The sequence below is a fragment of the Ambystoma mexicanum genome, chromosome 4q (assembly GCF_040938575.1).
Source record: "Ambystoma mexicanum isolate Mex_15411 chromosome 4q, UKY_AmexF1_1, whole genome shotgun sequence".
Classification (NCBI taxonomy): Eukaryota; Metazoa; Chordata; class Amphibia; order Caudata; family Ambystomatidae; genus Ambystoma; species Ambystoma mexicanum.
This window is the reverse complement of record NC_090928.1, coordinates 480,469,145-480,486,938: the sequence shown is the minus strand read 5'-3', so window position 1 is coordinate 480,486,938 and position 17,794 is coordinate 480,469,145.

Sequence of the window (17,794 nt, the reverse complement as noted above, 5' to 3'; positions counted from 1 at the left end):
ATGCCCCGTTTGTCTCTCCCATCCCACCCACCCCCTGCTCATGCCCCGTGTGTCTCTATCCCTCCCACTCACCCCCCGCTCATGCACTGTGTGTCTCTATCCCTCCCACCCACCCCCCGCTCATGCCCCATGTGTCTCTATCCCTCCCGCCCACCCCTCGCTCATGCCCCATGTGTCTCTATCCCTCCCACCCACCCCCCGCTCATGCCCCATGTGTCTCTATCCCTCCCGCCCACCCCCTGCTCATGCCTTGTGTGTCTCTATCCCTCCCGCCCACCCCCCGCTCATGCCCCGTGTGTCTCTATCACTCCCACCCACCCCCCGCTCATGCCCCGTGTGTCTCTCCCCTCACCCCCCGCTCATGCCCCGTTTGTCTCTCCCATCCCACCCACCCCCTGCTCATGCCCCGTGTGTCTCTATCCCTCCCACTCACCCCCCGCTCATGCCCCGTGTGTCTCTATCCCTCCCACCCACCCCCCGCTCATGACCCATGTGTCTCTATCCCTCCCGCCCACCCCTCGCTCATGCCCCATGTGTCTCTATCCCTCCCACCCACCCCCCGCTCATGCCCCATGTGTCTCTATCCCTCCCGCCCACCCCCCGCTCATGCCCTGTGTGTCTCTATCCCTCCCGCCCACCCCCCGCTCATGCCCCGTGTGTCTCTATCACTCCCACCCACCCCCCGCTCATGCCCCGTGTGTCTCTATCACTACCACCCACCACCCGCTCATGCCCCGTGTGTCTCTCCCCTCGCCCGTGTGTCTCTAGCCCTCCCCCCCACCCCCCGCTCATGCCCCGTGTGTCTCTATCCCTCCCACCCACCCCCTGCAAATGCCCCGTGTCTCTCCCTCCCACCCACCCCCCGCTCATGCCCCGTGTGTCTCTATCCCTCCCACCCACCCCCTGCAAATGCCCCGTGTCTCTCCCTCCTCCCCACCCCCTGCTCATGCCCCATGTGTCTCTCCCCTCACCCCCTACTCATGCCCCGTGTGTCTCTAGCCCTCCCACCCACCCCCCGCTCATGCCCCGTTTGTCTCTATCACTCCCACCCACCCCCCGCTCATGCCCCGTGTGTCTCTATCACTCCCACCCAACCCCGCTCATGCCCCATGTGTCTCTCCCCTCACCCTCTACTCATGCCCTGTGTGTCTCTAGCCCTCCCACCCACCCCCTGCTCATGCCCCTAGCCCTCCCAACCACCCCCCGTGTGTCTCTATCACTCCCACCCACCCCCCGCTCATGCCCCGTGTGTGTCTCTCCCTCCCCCCAACCCCTGCTCATGCCCCGTGTGTGTCTCTCCCTCCCTCCCACCCCCGCTCATGCCCCATGTGTCTCTCCCCTCACCCTCTACTCATGCCCCGTGTGTCTCTATCACTCCTACCCACCCCCCGCTCATGCCCCGTGTGTCTCTTTCCCGAACCACCCACCCCCCGCTCATGCCCCGTGTGTCTCTCCTCCCACCCCCGCTCATGCCCCGTGTGTGTCTCTCCCTCCCCCCACCCCCTGCTCATGCCCCGTGTGTCTCTCCCCTCACCCCCTACTCATGCCCTGTGTGTCTCTAGCCCTCCCACCCACCCCCTGCTCATGCCCCTGGCACTCCCACCCACCCCTGCGTCTCTATTCCTCCCACCCACCCCCCACTCATGCCCTGTGTGTCTCTATCCCTCCCACCCCCCCGCTCATACCCCGTGTGTCTCTATCCCTCCCACCCACCCCCGCTCATGCCCCGTGTGTCTCTATCCCGACCACCCACCCCCCGCTCATGCCCCGTGTGTCTCTATCCCTCCCACCCACCCCCGCTCATGCCCCGTGTGTCTCTCCCTCTCCCCTCACCCCCTACTCATGCCCCTTGTGTCTCTAGCCCAAGCCACCCACCCCCCGCTCATGCCCCTAGACCTCCCACCCACCCCCCCGCTCATGCCCCTAGCCCCACTCATGCCACGTTTGTCTCTCCCCTCCCACCCAGCCCCGCTCATGCCCCGTGTGTCTCTATCCCTCCCACCCACCCTCCGCTCAAGCCCCGTGTGTCTCTATCCCTACCACCCACCCCCCGCTCATGCCCCGTGTGTCTCTATCCCTCCCACCCACCCCCCGCTCATGCCCCTTGTGTCTCTCTCCCTCCCCTCCACCCCCGCTCATGCCCCGTGTGTCTCTATCCCTCCCGCCCATCCCCCGGTCATGCCCCGTGTGTCTCTCTCCCTCCCCCCACCCCCGCTCATGCCCCGTGTGTCTCTCTCCCTCCCCCCCACCTCCGCTCATGCCCCGTGTGTGTCTCTTCCTCCCCCCCACCCCCACTCATGCCCTGTGTGTCTCTCTCCCTCCCGCTCAACCCCCGCTCATGCCTCGTGTGTCTCTCTCCCTCCCCCCATCCCCGCTCATGCCCCGTGTGTCTCTAATCTAGCCCTCCCACCCACCCCCGCTCATGACCTGTGTGTCTCTAGCCCTCCCACCCACCCCTCGCTTATGCCCCGTGTGTCTCTCTCCCTCCCGCTCACCCCCCGCTCATGCCTCGTGTGTCTCTCTCCCTCCCCTCACCCCCGCTCATGCCACGTGTGTCTCTAGTCTAGCCCTCCCACCCACCCCCCGCTCATGCCCTGTGTGTCTCTCTCCCTCCCGCTCACCCCCCGCTCATGCCTCGTGTGTCTCTCTCCCTCCCCCCCACCCCCGCTCATGCCCCGTGTGTCTCTAATCTAGCCCTCCCACCCACCCCCCGCTCATGCCCTGTGTGTCTCTAGCCCACCCACCCCCCGCTCATGCCCCGTGTGTCTCTAGTCCTCCTACCCACCCCCCGCTCATGCCCCGTGTGTCTCTAGCCCTCCCACCCACCCCCCGCTCATGCTCCGTGTGTCTCTAGCCCTCCCACCAACCCCCCGCTCATGCCCGTGTGTGTCTCTCCCTCCCCCCACCCCCCACTCATGCCCCGTGTGTCTCTAGCCCTCCCACCCACCCCCCGCTCTTGCCCCGTGTGTCTCTCCCCCCACTCCCCGCTCATGCTCCGTGTATCTCTAGCCAGCCCTCCCACCCACCCCCCCGCTCATGCCCCGTGTGTCTCTAGCCCTCCCCCCAACCCCTGCTCATGGCCCGTGTGTCTATCCCCCACCCCCTGCTCATGCCCCATGTGTCTCTAGCCCTCCCACCCGCCCCCCGCTCATTCCCTGTGTGTCTCTCCCCTCCCACCCACCCCCCGCTCATGCCCTGTGTGTCTCTCCCCTCCCACCCACCCCCTGCTCATGCCCCGTGTGTCTCTCCCCTCCCACCCACCCCCTGCTCATGCCTCGTGTGTCTCTCCCCTCCCACCCACCCCCTGCTCATGCCCCGTGTGTCTTGACCCTCCCACCCACCCCCCGCTCATGCCCCGTGTGTCTCTCCCCTCCCACCCACTCCCTGCTCATGTCCCGTTTGTCTCACCCCTCCCACCCACCCCCTGCTCATGCCCCATGTGTCTCTATCCCTCCCACCCACCCCCCGCTCATGCCCCGTCTGTCTCTATCCCTCGCACCCACCCCCGCTCATGCCCCGTGTGTCTCTCCCCTCACCCCCTACTCATGCCCCGTGTGTCTCTAGCCCTCCCACCCACCCCCCGCTCATGCGCCTAGCCCTCCCACCCACCCCCCGCTCATGCCCCGTGTGTCTCTATCCCTCCCACCCACCCCCCGCTCATGCCCCATGTGTCTCTATCACATTTGTGATGTCATCTTTGATGTCCTGGGTGTTAGTCTTAGCAGTGCACGGTGGTGGCGCGAGTTATGGTGCTTAGCTTACAATAACTGGCGAATTTCAAGGGTTTTTCGGTTTTACTTGGAACCATAACGTCCCTTTGACAAAGTTTTTTCACTGAATTTCATAGGTTTTTAGTAGCACAACTTAACCATAACGTCCCTTTAACAACGTTTTTTCACTGAATATATATATATATATATATATATATATATATATATATATATATACAAACAAAAGAAGTTGTGTAAGGAGTAGAGGGGGTCGCCGTAGAAGGCGCAGGGCAAGACAGGGAGGGTAAATGCTGTATGTGGATGCTGAGGTATGATGAATGTCTGTGGTGTGTTGTGCACATTGTATGGTTGTGATTTTCTGTAATTACGTGACACTATATAATTGCACTGTTTCAAGTACTTTTCTAGGGGGGGTACAGTTATTGTAAGTATGGCCTGGTAAGATTTGACAAACCAGCACTTTTTCATTGAGCAAAGTGTGAATTGTTTATTATAACGTGAAAGGGGTTGAAGTCGCATGTACACAGTAACCCACACATAGTGACAGAACAGACTAATACAGGAGAACAGAGTAACACCGATCTAGGCATGGGAGTGGAGACACCCCTAGCGCACATCTGTAAATGTTTACCAGACCATGCAGAAAGAATAACTAAGTACCATGACCAGTGAGTAACGGAACTGAAGGGGGAGGGTCTCCCCCAGGTCTGGCCACAAGGAGGGTCCTTTGATAAAAGCGTTCTGGACATGGTAGCCACCTGTATAGTCCTAAAATACAAGGGAAAACAATTTCATAATAGGAGGGAGATACTAGATCTATGGTGATTATTCGAGGAAATACCTCCACCAAAGAAAATAGACACCACATTTGATCAACCCGCCCTCACGGCTACCCCATCAGCGCGAGCAGAGGGTAGCAAGGAGGATGAGGGAAAAGAGGGAGTCATAGAGGTGACTCGATTGTACCCACTTCTAAATAAACCCCCACCCGCTGAAGGATACACCGATCCCACAAACGTGCCCACTAGCACCCCCACACCCACAGCAAGACCAACTGCACCTCTGCCATACGAGTGCCCCCGATCAAGTGGGCAGGTGAGTAACCCCTCGGTAAACATATGTAAATTGACAGAAGAGTTAGACGCCAGACTCTCAATAGCAAGGGAAGAGTTGTCAAGGATACAAAGCCTATGTGAACAAGGTGAGCCAAGTACAACAAGGTCAGAACGATTGTCCCAGTCCCACCCCATAGATAAGTCAAATGATGAAGGGTGGAAGAAAGGGGAGATACTATTCAGAATACAAGAGGAGCCCACCCAGATAGTAGAACTAGGAGCAAAAAATATGGTAGGAAGTGTAGAGGGAGAAGGAGTGGAAGGTGATGGGAGAGAAGAGCTGTGGTGTGACCTAGACGAAGACGAGCAGGAAGCTGAGAGATTGGGAATGGTGGCAGGTGGACGTTTAGTGGAATTAGGGGAAACACCACTGGGGAGGACACTAGAAGAGGAGTGGACAGGGAGGTTAAGAAACAGGACGGGAAGGATAGCCATGGTGGAAAAAAGGGAACAAAGGTGAGTATTGGGAAAGGATGTAAGGGACGACTACAATTCCCGCTAGTACATCGGGGGGCGGGGAGACCGAATTATATACCTTGGGCGCAGATGGATAAGGCAAACTTGTTAAAATCTTTGCCCCCGCTATCAGGTGGAGCTAGCAAGTGGATATACGCCTTTGAGAAACACACTGCAGGGTTGCTCCTGGCCATTGGAGATGTAAAAAGTTTACTTGTGTCAGCAGTAGGGGACCAATCAGACAGGGTGTGGACAAAAGCAGGTTTCCCGGGAATAACTCTGGATAGTGACAGACATGATGGCGCTGCCTTCAATACCGTGCACATTCCCAGACACGCCAGATTTACAGTCAGTAATGCAATGCACTATGAATGATGGGGAAGAAGTTACAGATTACATTTTTCGGGTACAGGAGATGTGGAGAGCTGAAATGGGTACACCATATGACCAATCAACATCGTTATTTTACTTCATAATAAAGAGAGGGCTCCCGAAAGAAGTGCAAAAAGCACTTGACAAAATAGCAGGGATCGAAGCGAAGGGATGGCCAGAGATACACAGCATAATAGTGCACCATTGCAAAAGAATTAAGGAACGAGAAAATGAGGTGGCGCAAAAGAGGTTGGCAGACGAAGCCAAGTTAGTACAAACGAAACTGGTGAAGGTTGCAGCAGCTGTAGCAGCACTCCCACATGACAGAGACCCAGAGGAGGAGGAGGGGGGCTTAGTAGAAATACAGGGGAGGATGGCTGCAAACTGGGCAGACAACGGGCAAAGGCAGTGGAATGGACAGGAGGAGTACGGAGGACTGCAGTGGCAAGCGTGGCACCCCAGCAACAGAAGAGGTGGTACAGGGGGCGAAGAGGGGGTGGACAGGGATATGGAGGTTATGGCGGAAATGGGGGACCAGGACCCAGAGGGGGGCAAGAAAATTGTTGGAATTGTGGGAGGTGGGGACATTTCTCGCGCGAATGCAGGAGCAGGCCTAACCCGAGTTACCAAGATGATCAGTATTACGGCACTCCCATCCGGGGAGCCCATACGGGTTGCCCCAAGACGGAGGAAGAGAACAGCAAGACCAAAGAGGGCAAGAGCAATACAGGGAAAGACTACACCACACTCAACAACATCCACAAAGCAGTGAACATACACCATACACACAAAACAACCCATTCACTCCGACATCTAACGGCGCGCCTGCCCCATATGGAGGAGTAGCGGTAGTTTCAGGTAACGTTCTCAGCCAAAGGGGAACAACTAGGCATCCAGCATAGGATAGCCCACAGCGAGCACTTGCGTGTCCAATCCTATCGACAACCTTCAATGCAAGCGAGGAACCATTGATAGGAGCAGAGATAAGAAACAGACAATTCATCTTTATGGTAGATTCGGGAGCCGAAAAAATCGTGCATACGCGAGGGCCGGTTTCCGCTATCTAATCGTAAATTGGAGATGCAGGGGTTCTCTGGGGCGGTGGTCGAAATTCCTTACACAGAAGATTTGGACGTTACAGTGGGGGGAAAAACAGTGAGGGCACCCCTATTGTATTATGAACAATCCCCCGTGAACCTGCTGGTAAAGGATCTCCTCAGCAAGTTGAACATTACTATCTCGTTCACAAAAAGGGGCGGGATTGTGTGTTCAACCCCAGGGATGTGTTCTATGCGTGCTATGCTAGTGAGATATTCAAGAGCGACATGCCCAGAGGTGCGCGGCATACCCGTGAACCCAGATATGTTCATTCATGGGCTAAAAACATTAGCTAGGGTGGTCCCGGAGTTGAAAAAGCTAGAATGGAGACTACCCAGCAGAATTTGTCTTTTGCCCAATAGCCAGCCCCGAGATAGTGCCGGGAACAGTGATGTCATTGGACATACATGCCGTACAAATTACAGCCAAAAGAATAGTTGTAATTGCAATGGATATGCATGGCTGCGAGTGGCGCACGGTATTATGAATAAACGCTGACATTGCACTCCAAGATCTGTCAGATAAGGAGCTTTTCACAGATTCAGAGAGTGACGGAGAAATAATCATGGAAATAGCCATCCCTTGTGAAATAATGATACAGCAAAGGCAGGTGCCAGTACAGCTGATGGCAGTGGTGGGCGCCCCACCTTCATTCTTTAATGATGACATGCAGTCAGTGCCCTGGCAATTGTGGACGACCGATCCCCATGATGTAGGGCTACTACATGAGGTCACCCCAGTAAAGATCAATCTCAAGCCTGGAGCAATTATACCCCGGGTCAAACAATACCCCTTGTCCCGGGAAGCAGGGGAAGGGATAAAAGAAACAATAAATGCTCTACTCGCACAGGGGATAATAGTACCCTCGAACTCCCTGTGCAACACATGTATTTACCCAATCAAAAAAGCAAAAGGAGGGGCCTGGAGGATGATCCAGGACTTACGCCCACTAAATGACGTCATCCAGAAAGAGTTCCCTTTGGTCCCAAATCCGGCATCCATCCTATGCAGCATACCAAAAGACGCATCTCACTTCACTGTAGTGGATTTAAAAAATGCATTTTTCTCAATAGCACTCGCAGAAGAGTGCAGATACCTGACAGCATTCACCCTAGGGGGAAGGAGGTACGAACACTTCAGATTGCCCCAGGGATATTGCGAAAGCCCCAGCATATTCAATAGAATATTGCATGCAGATCTTGGAAACATGACTGCCGACAGCACAATAATACAGTATGTGGACGATTTATTGATTTGCAGCAAAACGAGGGAGAGTGTAGAAAAGACTCCATAGCCCTTTTAACATTGCTATCACAAATGGGGTAAAAAGTGGACAAAGAAAAGTTACAATACTGTCAACGTGAAGTGCTATACCTCGGGCAATTCATATCGAAAGATGGCAAGAGAATAATCCCAGGCAGAGTAGCGGCTATCTCGGCCATGGGAAGACCAAAGACAGTGAAAGACATGCAAAAATTCCTAGGGATGTGCAACTATTGTCGGGCCTGGATATTAGACTATGCTGCATACACACGCCCATTGGTCCAGGCACTCAAAGAGGCACAAAAAGAAAAAAAAGAAATACAGTGGGACTCAGAGACATGCAATGCATTCACATCACTCAAAGAGCTCATTTCAAGCGCACCAGTACATGCAACCCCAGATTATGAACGCGAGTTCTACCTATTCTCGCACTGCAATGGGGCACTCATGACAGCAGTCCTAACCCAGAAAACGTCACTAGGTCACAAGCCTCAGGCATAGTACAGTGGGACACTGGATGCCGTAATGCAGGGACATTTCGCATGCGAACAGGCTCTCGCAGCCACCGCGTTCGCTATTGAAAAGAGCGCCACCATAGTAATGGGGTGCTCACTGACACTGTATGTAGAACACTCATTGTTCGCCATACTCGAGCGATCAAAAATCACATTAACCACACAGAGAGCCACCGCGTAGGAGGTAATACTGTCAAGCGCCAACATACACGTGGTAAGATGCAAGATGGTTAACCCTGCAAGTTTCATCTCAGAACCATGCACTGTAGAGGATATCCAGGCACATGATTGCGCAACATATCAGGGCGAGGACAATGGCACAACTGTGGTAAGCGAGAAGGCACTGACGGAATGAGAGGTATTTTTCATAGATGGGTCAGCTTCCATAAATTAAGAAATTGGAGAAAAACATGTGGGGGTGGCAGTCGTGCAAATGGAAGAAGGTGAGTACGAGGTCCTAATACAGTGGTGACTGCCGGCTCATTTCTCAGCACAAGCAGCAGAACTGGTAGCATTAATTGAAGCATTACGAGCAGCAAAAGGATGCGCAGTAACGATTTACACGGATTCAGCATATATGGCCACAACAGTACATGGACGGCTTGCCAGGTGGGGAAGAAGGGGTTCAACAGGGCAGATTGTTCACCCGTACAACATGCGGAACTGTTAAGGGAACTCATAGACGCATTGAAAGAACCCACCATGGTAGCAATAGTAAAATGCCAGGCCCATACCAATAACACTGACTTTGTCTCTTTGGGAAACGCGGCAGCAGACGCGGCTGCCAAGGAGGCATCATATTTGAGAAAAGAAAACACAGGTGAGTACTTAATGCGAAGAGAAGCGGAGGAAAGTTTATCAGACCGGTAGAATGCCATGCCAGTGTCTCAAATACTGGAGCTACAGGAAGAGGCACCTGAGGACGAAAAAGAGTTGTGGACCAAAAGAGGATGCAGCCAGTCAGCAACTGATTTATTATGGTGGCAAAACAACACAGGTAAAGTAGTGATGCCAACTAAGTTATTAGAAGTAGCATTCCAGCAGCTACACTTCCCAGCACACAATGCAAGGCAGCACATCGCAGCCGAGATACAAGAAAACTGGTTTATTCCAGGATTACAGGAACAACTCTCCAAGCTAACAATGGAATGCACAACGTGTCAAATATACAACGCCGGCATGACTTTGAGAACCCAAAGGGGAACGATACGCAAGCCAATAGGACCTTTCAGAGAGCTGCATATCGACTATGCGGATATGGGTGAGAGATGCAACGGAGCGAGGTACATGATAGCGGTAGTTTGCCCCTTTTCATGATGGGTAGAAGCAGGTCCCTGTGCCCGCCCAGATGCAAAATGTGCTGCAAAGTTTCTTGTGCGGGAAGTATTCCCCCGCTGGGGAATTTGTGACGTAGTTCGCTCTGACAACGGTACACATTTTGTGAACAATCTCTTTAAAGAAGTGACATCATTGCTAGGAATAAGGCATGAATTGTGCTTGATTTATCACCCGAAAAGTAATGGGATGGTAGAAAAGATCAACAGATTACTAAAAGGCAGACTCTCAAAACTGTGTTTCACCCATAAGATAAATTGGGTGCGCTGTCTCCCCTTGGCCCTTTTGGAGCTGAGGAATCAGCCAAGCAAGGACCACCATTTGTCGCCCCAGGAGATTGTGACAGGGAGACGAATGCACACAGCACACTCACCCCTCCGTAGACATTCAGATGCACACAGAAGTGCAACTGTACTAGGAGAAGAATTTAATGACTACCTGACCAAACTTACCAAGGCAGCACGAATGATAGCGAGACAACTTGCACCACCATTCATAAGTGATGGGGAGAATGAAACGCACACTCCAAAGAAAGAAAGCCCAACAGGTCAGCTGGAACCAGGGGAAATTATATATGTCAGGAGCTTCGTGCGTAGGTGGAATGCTCCAAGATTTCATGGCCCATACGAGGTGGTGTTTTGCACCCCCACAGCGGTAAAACTATAGGGCTTGAGATATTGGATACATTTAACAGACGTCCGAAAAGCCTATGACAGCGTGGGGTCAGTAGAAGGTGCAGAGGGCCCAGACGGGGTAAATGTGCATGAATAAAAGAAATGTAGAAACAAGAGCATGCGAAATTTATTGAACTGACAACGGTATTATAATAAGGTTTATGACAAAGTGTGAAGCAGCATAAAATAATCTCTCTCTTTTTCTCTCTCTATCTCTCTCTCTCTCTCTCTCTATCTCTCTCTCCCTCACTCTCTATCTATCTCTCTATCTCTCTCTCTCCCTCACTCTCTCTCTCTCTCTCTCTCTATCTCTCTCTCCCTCACTCTCTATCTCTCTATCTCTCGCTCTATCTCTCTCTCTCTCTCCCTCTCTCTCTCTCTCTCTCCCTCTCTCTCTCTGTCTCTCTCTCTCTATCTTGCTCTCTCTCTCTCTTTGGAAAATGGAAAAATCAAAAATAATTGCACTATATGCTTAACGCACCCTTTTCTATGTTTCAACATATAGGAGCAACCATGGCAACGAACAGGCCGCCTGCAATGATTAGCAATAGGGACACTAGGAGTAGAAATGTTTTTGATTTGCGAACATACTCATACGAATGTGGGTTGACTGTCTGTGCTATTATATTTGTTACACTAATGTTTGGCTTAACAACATATTACATAATAGCATTTATCTGCATTGAGATAAATGAGGGGGAGTTAATGGAACCAATATGGAAAATGCAAGCAAACCTTTTAAGGAGGGTAGTTATTTAATATGGGATGGCTTTCAGCTGGTATGGGGGTATGGCCCACATCCAGATGAGGCAAAACGTCAGAACAATACTAACAACAAGCCGACCATCCATTTGAAGCCCCAAAGCCACACCACAAATTTTAGTGTACATGAAGTAAATGATCGACACCCATCTGTTATAGCATGGTTATATGGCACCACTGCTGCCCCGCCCACAACGACAATCAGTCCTCCCAGAGAAAAAGACTACACCACAGAGGGAATGAAGGAAAATACTGAAATGGCTAACAAGTTCATTACTCTGTATGAGGAATGGGAGAAGGAGGGGGCTGGGGAGAGGGAGTCCCTGTTGCACGCAGCCAGGCATGCTAAAACATCCCTTAAAAACAGGAGGAAGAGGAAAACAGGTAGGAAGAGATATGACGAATACTATGGCCTAGGACTTGACACGATAGAGGATCCCAGGCACCCACACCAGTCGAATAAATGGTATGCAGACATGAGCTCCACAGCCAAATGAACAACTAATGAAAGTTGCTACGTGTGCTCCCTGATCCCCCATGCCTCAGGCACACCTAAAGTTTTAATGCTGCAAGAATTGCCTCTTGCAGACGCCCAGTGTCTCCTCCATCTCACTCTGTGCAGAATTAAGAACACCTTCCAGGCACACACGGTATCTTTTGAAATGCTGCAGAACGAAAAAATGTGCTACTCAAGACCAAAGGGAGTGGTATGTTTAAAAGAACCATTTTTAGTAATAAAAGGAACACTATTTTCAGAAAACAAATGGAAAGAAGATGTGGTAACGTGCAAAGCTGAAGCACTGCGAGGGCTGCCAACCGAAAAACTACAATGGATTGCAAAGACGGGTGCCGCGGTGTGGTCAGAACATGTGGCAAAATTGACCTGGGTGAGCGCTATAGAAAAAGCATTGAAACTACAGAAAGAAATCTCAAACGAACTCTGCTTCCTAGGAGAAGGGAAAATCGACATGGGAAGAAACACGAACTGCAGCAAGAGCCTAATGATCCCAGACATGAAGAAAGGAACAGCAGCCCTGATGGACACTTACTGGGTCTGTGGCAAGCGGGAGTACATGCACCTCCCACCATCATGGAGGGGCACGTGTTCCCTGGCGACACTGCACTCAGCCTTAATGGTAATACCGGAGAGCCACCTCGGCCAAGGGGGCCGGAAAACGACTCAAGCTACAACCAACGCCTCACCCACTTAAGAGCCACCACTGTACGCCCTATCAGAAAGAAACGCCGACGAAATCATGTCCAGAAAACGGAGGTCATCAAACTATATCTCAAAGGCCTCCTCAGAACTCTTGGCACAGATACCAGACAGGTACAGGTTATTCAGCTCAGCGGAAAGCTTCTTCGCCTCCCTCATTCCAAGCATTCAGACCCAAGCAAATGCAAAATGGCTGAAGATCACGCGGTGGGAGCTGATTCAATTGGCCAACGACACTGAAGAGGGGTTCAACGTGATCAAAGTGGAACTAAGGGCACTGAGACTGATGACAATGCAAAACAGGTATGTCGTAGACCTGTTGACAGCGATGGACAGAGGTGTTTGCCGAAAAATCAGAAGTGCCTGTTGCACTTTTGTATCTTCTGAAGATGCTGATAATGGAACACTATCACACGTCATCGCTGCAGTCCACAACCTAGGGGAACGAATGAAGACGGAAGGCGGCACCGACCCAAGCACGTGGTTCGATAACCTATTTTCCTGGGTACCTTCCTGGATGGGGCTCACTGTGAAACTACTAATGCCCCTCATCGTGTTTTTACTTGTGATTTTTTGTGCGTGCCAGTTGGGTCTTCGATGCTGCGCAAATACAGTCCCCAATGGAGCAATGATGATGGTGACAATGGGCAACGCCGGAGGAAGGGCACGGGCGCAACAGGAAGCACACGTACAAACTGGAGAAGTTTCAGAATCCAAGTATAGAATGGTGCCCAAATATTATGATGGGGATATAGTGGACAGGTTATATCATACCACAATAAAGGAGGCCCGGGAGCTAGAGTGGTACACGGAGGTATTGGTGGACCTGGAGGGAGATATGGGATGTATATATATATATGACTTGCACTCCTGATGAGTATGCTAGAAGGGGGAAAGCCTCCGGGTGGTGTACAGAGCCTGGATGCCAATAAAAGGAACGCCAGCCTGGGAAGAGGCAGTGTTGGCTGAGAAAGAGAGCAAACGACTGGGGGAGCTAAGGTATTCGTTACTTAAGTAACAAAAGGAGGGAAATGTAGGTCAATAGGACCCCCCCTTTACTAGATGTCCCACCCTGGTTAAGACCCATGACTCGTCGGCAGCCCCCCGGCCTCCCGGGCCCAGGCGGCGGGGCGGCTGCAGGCCGACATGTGGGGCTGCACCACCACGTTATGTGGCAGAGCATAGACGCCATCTTGTATTAAGCCATCCCCATCGTGCTAGAAATGTGCTAACCCAAGGCAGAGACACTGAATGCTGCAGAGTGACCCCCACTTGACTGCGCTCACAGTGGCCCACACTTCCCCCACCTCACACTGCATGGCAGATCCGCTGAGAACACGTTCTCACGAGTCACCAGACGCGAGCAAACAACAAAATAAAACACTGTAGCTGTTAACCTTCCGCATTACATCACTGCCCCAACCATGAACAGGAACATTAGGATGTAACTGAGACCAGCCCAAACCCTGCAGGCCCTGACCCCTGCACCAAGCCCCCCAACTATAGATGGCGTGGCACCTCGCACCCATACCCACCCCGAAAACCCTTGCAACATGTAGAAACCATTTATGTAATATGTGCCTTGTTGACTAACGTTCGCTGCTAATGTAAAGGAGAATGGGTAAAGAGAAAAATGTGCAAATGATATTGTATATAGTGAAGAGATGTACAAGGACTGGACAGCTGATAACAGTGAACAATAGCCTGTGTTACTCTCTTTATACACTCTTTATACACACCTGCCTGACACTACCTCATGTTCATATGTCAACTGTAGATGTGAAATGTTATGTAAAAAAGTATGATCCCCAGCTAGTATCCCATGTTAATGCGAATACATATGAGTGCTTTTAGAAACCCCATGTGTTGTTGGTCGCCCCTCACCCATATGACAGTAAACCGCCTTGTGCAAGATGCCACGCACGGAGCTGCAAGGCCATTTCCCCCTCCTCCTGCCCAGGCCCTCTCGAGATACCGTATTCAAACAGCATAGCCCTGCCTTCCCTCCCGATCTTGCTGGACCCGTTTCAAGCATCCGCCACCCTCCCCCGTGTCAGAGGCCACCACAGCCTGACTCCATGACTTACGAGCTACCTGGTCCTAAATCCCAACGCCTTTCAGGCACCAGCCACATGCCCCCCACGGGTCAGTAGTACCTCCATCGACCCCGAGTTAATGACCCTAGAAAGGGGGGCGCCCACACGTGTGCCAACAGATCATAATACCATCCCTCACAGAAATTTCCAAGGATGGTTAGTTAAGCACCCCCGCCCATGCCCCTGACTACGCCCATAAGAACTGATTGTTTGAACCTATGGTATCTCCCAAACTGATGTATTGAGACACTCCAGATCACATATCAATGTTCCTGGCCATGTATTGATCTAAGGTCAGCGCTTACAAGAGTTGCAAATCAACAGGACACATGAAGTGTGACGAATGGGTGGGAATGTGTGGCCAAAAGGGCAAATGTTAGTTTAGTTATCAATCGTTGTTACAAGGCATGTCCGGCCCGGCGCTACACCCCGATGAGCCCAGCTGACCTCCCACCCCCCGTGGAGCAGCACCAACGTCCGCCAATCCTGGAGAAGCAACTGTATACATTGTATACCACCTAGCCATCACCACCCAATCCCTAAGACTCTGTGGCCTCTATAGCTTACCTCATGCATGACGTGTATTTGTAATATAACTGACTGTCTTTGCTATTGTCAGACAGAGCGCTCTCAGAGTTTGCAGAGTCCTTTGCATGCCCTATATTGAATTATATAAAGCTCTTTTTGATCTCACCCGCACTTGGTCCTGGCCTCATTCCCCTTCTGGGGTGTGTCCAATATTGCTACTCACTAAGGGGGGTGCATTTCTGGGGACACTTACATTCATAGGTCTGCCTTTATTCATAGCCTACATAGATTTCAGTAGAGCATTTGACACCATCAATAGAGAAACAGTATAGAGGAAACTCCAACTCTGGCTCATACTGCAGGGCATTTTAAATATACTCATTATACCCTGACACAGAGATAAAGATTACACTGAATGGCGTGGGCAACTTCTCTAAAAATATCAGAACCAACGCAGGCTTAAAGCAGGGCTGTGCGTTGGCAACATAGCATTTCAATATTTACATATCTGACATGCCAAAAGTGTTGGAGAGCATCAGACTTATTTCCACCAAATGAGGTGAAAGGCACATAAATATAAAGGCTTACGCAGATGACATAATATTAATGGATCGTACACCCATTGGTCTTCAGAGAGCAATAACGGCATTGGTACATTATTCACAAGCAAATGGCTTGATCATGAACCTGGGTAAAACCAATGTTGTGATCTTTAGCAAAAAAAGGAAACAGGCCAGAGTTCATTGAGAAATAGATAAGCAAACCATATAAACAGTGCCTAAATATATACTGTGGTAGCGTCTCTGTGGTTATGGTTAAGTTGCTCAACACATAGAGAGAGCACTTTCTGGGCCACTTATAACTTTGCCCCCACCCCGGACGAATACTCACCAAACTTTGCAGAGAAATTATATGCCCCCCTTGGTATGATTCTTTGAAATTCAGTGCGCTTTTCTCAAGGCGGGGCAAAATTATAGGGGGGTCCCAACATTTTTGAAATCCTCATAGGCACAATAGAAAAAGAATTCTGCTCGCGCCCACAGCCCAAACTGCTGGACGAATTTTCACAAAACTTGCACCAGGAGCGTCAGCTTGGTCCAGAAAGTGTACTTTTGTAAATTTGGTGTAAATCTGTCAAGTAGTTTAAAAAACAAAAAATTGCCAAAAAGTAGGTCAACAGAAATTAGTGATATCTGGGTCTAGTCCGCAAACTCATTTCCTGATTCGGAGTCCACGGACACCACTGGACCAATCAGGGAGTGGTTCGATGTCCATGGACACCAAAATGCATGCAGATCGGATGGTGAAAAACATAGGGTGCATCACATTTCTTGAAACGGTCACCATATTGGATCCGCAGATGTTCGCCATTGTGCGCAGACAGTGTTGTGAACAAAATTTGGAAAATTACATTTGGTGTTATCTTGTGGCCAAAAGAGGGCCTAGGAAGAGCTGGGGAGTAGAAAAAAAAGTTAAGATGGAGCCATTTTTATAGTTGAAAACAGCAGTGCAGGTGCTGCAGTGTCTACAGTAAATTTTACTGTCCGCCGACATGATTGGCAGTGGGGCGGTTCATGGTTTCATTCTATTGTGGTGATTGCAGCCAGTATTGTTAGAAGGGATGCCTTGTTCTATTGTATCTGCAGACACAATAGTAGTGTGTGGTTCTGCAAAGGCCATCCGGGTCCTTTAAGGGTGCCAGGCATGTAAACGGGACTAAAGTGACAATGGACAGTCGGGGATGTCCGCAGACATTGGGGGATCAGCCAAAAACAGGTTCTATGCTTGTGGTGTACAGGAAGAGAGGGTGGCAAGCGGTTTCTTGGTTGGGTGCAGCAAAGATGCCCGTAGATATGGCTATGAAGAAGCAGTGTGTGTGGATGGGGGAGTTTCTTGGATGTATTCATTGAAGGGTTACACTAAATCTTGTGGCATCTCTGGTACTTATGGATTGGAAGAAGTGGAAGTTTCGTGGTATGCAGTTTGTGGGTTAAAATGGGTGACTTTATTACCATTCTGTAAGAGTATGGCTCACTTTAAACGTCCGGATATTATATTAATGTGAATTGTGGTGGCAACAGTTTGGGCTATATAAATCCAGTATCTCTGCGGCTTGCCATGAAGGATATGTTGAGAAGCCTAATAGAACTGTTTCCAACTGTGAAGATATAATTTTCTCAAATCAATCCAAGGCAAATATGGAGATGTCCACTTCTGTTTTGGCCACGAAAGGAAAAACTAGGTATCTTGTCAATAAAGGTGTATGTGCTTTTTTATATGGTTATGGGGTGGAATCTTTTGAGAATGAAAATATTAAATTGGATGGTGTAAATACTTTTTTAGAGTGATGGAGTGCATTTAACTAATGTTGCCGAACACATTTGTCTTTGGAATGTTAAACATGCATTGAAAAGGTTAATGTGAACATGTTAAAAGGGAAGATGTGGAGTGTATACTAAAGCATTTCTTTGTAGGTGTATGACATAAAAATGATAATAACAAAAAACAAATTGAAAAAAAACAAAAAAAACAAGGCTCTTTTAAGAGCCACCATTGTAGAATAAATGAGTTTTAACCTCCCCTCACCCTTCAAATGGCCATGCCATCTGTTGACACTGAGGTAATCCGCAGAC